This window comes from Lutra lutra, chromosome 8, assembly GCF_902655055.1.
Source record: "Lutra lutra chromosome 8, mLutLut1.2, whole genome shotgun sequence".
Lineage (NCBI taxonomy): Eukaryota > Metazoa > Chordata > Mammalia > Carnivora > Mustelidae > Lutra > Lutra lutra.
Window position 1 is genome coordinate 81843499 of NC_062285.1, and position 2866 is coordinate 81846364.

At 40.5% G+C, this 2866-nt stretch overlaps 1 pseudogene; it reads left to right on the top strand.

Annotated features, from left to right (window-relative positions):
* The first annotated feature begins 734 nt into the window (after nt 1–734).
* Nucleotides 735–1885, top strand: LOC125106950 (mortality factor 4-like protein 2; annotated as a pseudogene).
* The last annotated feature ends 981 nt before the right edge of the window (nt 1886–2866 follow it).

Below are 2866 nucleotides of genomic sequence, written 5' to 3' on the forward strand. Positions count from 1 at the left end.
AAAAATGAAAAAAATATATTATATGTTTATAAAAAATAAAATTAAATTAAATTAAAAAAAAAAGAAATACAACTGGAATGGATGTAAATCACAGGATTAGGTCTACTCATTACCTAAACGACTTTGGCAAGCTACATAACTTCTGTAGAACTTCATTTATTTAGCTTTCAAATTAAGAGGTTGGACTTATGAAAGTCTTGACCACAGAGCAAAAGAAAGTCAACTGGGATAGGGTGTGAGGGCGAGGGGTGGGCAGTGAAGAGCTGAGGATGTGTCAAGATATGAGGATATCAAGGAGGATTGGTTGAATGTGGAGAGCAGAGTATGGTTGATCACAGCCAAAGCTTTAATATAAATGTCAAGTTCAGAGTATAAGACAGAGGTAGAAATAGGGTAGTAAAAAATGAAGTTTAAGAGCAGGATGTAGAGAAAACTGGTGTGTGCATACTTGCCTGAAGGGCACTGTGCTTGGAGAGCAGGACAAAAATGCCATCATCAGAAAAGCTAAGTTTGCTGTATAGTAAGGATCAGAAGATCTGATCCTGATTGAAGAACCATCCCTGATTACAGAATCTGGGTTGTGTCTCCCACTTCATCCTTCCAGACCATCCCAGGAGATCTAGGAGGTTCCATTTGGGAAAACACTAGGAGTTCTTGGAAGATAAAGAAGGAAGATTATTGGTTGGAATGAAAACAGGGTTGAATGAGTTACAGAAAGTGGGGTTGTCAAACTCATGGACAACAATCTGCAGAAGACAACTTCAAACAACCAACTAGAAGCAATATACAGAGACGTTAAGATAAGAGGGGCTTCCTCAGAAAAGAAGACTGCTGTCCACAGCAGAAGAATCTGGAACTGGCTCTCCCAGGCAGTTGGGGGGGAGTTGTTCTGCAGAGAACCCCCCTTCCCGGGATCTGTGAGGAAGACAAGAAAGAACAAGCAGAAGACTCCTGGAAATGGAGATGGTGGTAGTGCCAGCAAAGCACCCCAGCCATCTCAGTAGGAAAGGGCCCTGGACAGACCCCATTGTTGAAAATGAGGAGCCGCTTAAGAATAGAATGGAAGTGGGGCACCTGGGAGGCTCAGTCATTAAGCATACGCCTTTGGGTCAGATCACGATCTCCAGGTCCTGGGATCGAGCCCTGTGTCGGGCTCCCCACTCAGTGGAGGGTCTGTTTCTCCCTCTCCCTCTCTCTCTCAAAAAAGAAAGAAAGAAGAAAAGAAGGAAAGGAAGGAAGGAAGGAAGGAAGGAAGGAAGGAAGGAAGGAAGGAAGGAAAGAGAGAGAAAGAAAGAAAGAAAGAAAGAAAGAAAGAAAGAAAGAAAGAAAGAAAGGAAGAAAGAAAGAAAGAGAATGGAAGTTAAAGTGAAGATTCCTGAAGAATTGAAACCATGGTTTGTTCAGGACTGGGACTTAGTTACCAGACTAGAAGCAGCTGTTTCAACTCCCTGCTAAGGAAAATGCAGATGCCATTCTGGAAGAGTATGCAAATTACAAGAAGTTGCAGGGAAATGTTGGTAACAAGGAGTATGTAGTTAATGAAGTTGTGGCAGGAATAAAAGAATATTTCAATGTGATGTTGGGCACTCAGCTGCTCTACAAATTTGGGAGACCCCACTATGCAGAAATCCTCCTGGCTCGCCCTGATACGCCAATGTCTCAGGTTGAGGGAGCCCCACACCTACAGAGATTATTTGTAAAAATCGAAGTAATGTTGGCATATACGCCCCTTGATGAGAAGAGCCTTGCATTATTGTTGAGCTATTCGCATGATTTCCTAAAATACCTGGCAAAGAATGCTGCATCTCTGTTTACTGCCAATGATTACAAAGTGGCTTCGGCCACCACAAAGTGCCTTGAGGGTCTACTGACCACTCACTGTTAAGTCTGTATTTGTAAACACTGTTTTTATTATTAGTCTTTTCCTTGTAAAATTGATGTTCTTTAAAATTGTTAAATGTAGAACAGGGCTTGTTTCAGTTTGTTTTCTGTTTTGTTTTAAATAGAAAATGAGCTCCTTTTCTCATTTCAAAGTTGCTACCAATGTACGCAGTCATTAGATGAAGCAGCAGCATTCAGTAGAACATTTTAGTGCCTAGTGGACAATGTTGCTTGAATGCTGGTGGTTCTATCCCTTTGATGCTACACAATTTTCTAGTATGTGTTAACACTACGTGACAAAATGTCCTGATTCCTAGTGCCAAAGTTTCAACTTAATGCATGTACCTGAAAACCATGCATTTGTGCTCTTTTTTTAAAAAAAAAATGGGGCTTGAAGTGAAGCAGCCCATCCTCTACAAGTCCATCTGTGTTGTTTCTTAGGCATTCTATCTTTGCTCAAATTGTTGAAGGATGATTCTTTGTGTCATGGTTTTTGTATTTGAGTCTAACACACATTCTAACAGGACAGAGGTAACGCATTATTGGGTAGCCACAGTTTTCTGGAGAAGTTTTTATTTTAGGAATTTTATTTCAGATCTTAAATAAAAGTTGTTTCTAAATTTCAAAGCAAAAAAAAAAAAGCAGGATGTAGAGTAGGACAAGGTACAAGATAGAAAAAAATGAGTCAAGGGAGAGTATTAAAGATGCATTCTATAAACCATGAACAGAGACCTGAGAGGCTGTTCTGTGCGAGATCATGACCTGAGCTGAACTCAAGAGTCAGAGGTTTAACCAACTGTGCCACTCAGGCGCCCTGTGACTAATCTTTCAAATCCCTTCCAGATCTATAATTTTATAATCATTGCTTCCCTCTTTCTTCCTCCAGGCCTTTCCTTAGAATCATCTTGGACCATTTGGCTCCTGGTTTCCATCTTCAGAGAGCATTCTTAAACTCTCTGTGGAAACTTCGAAGGTTATTCTTATA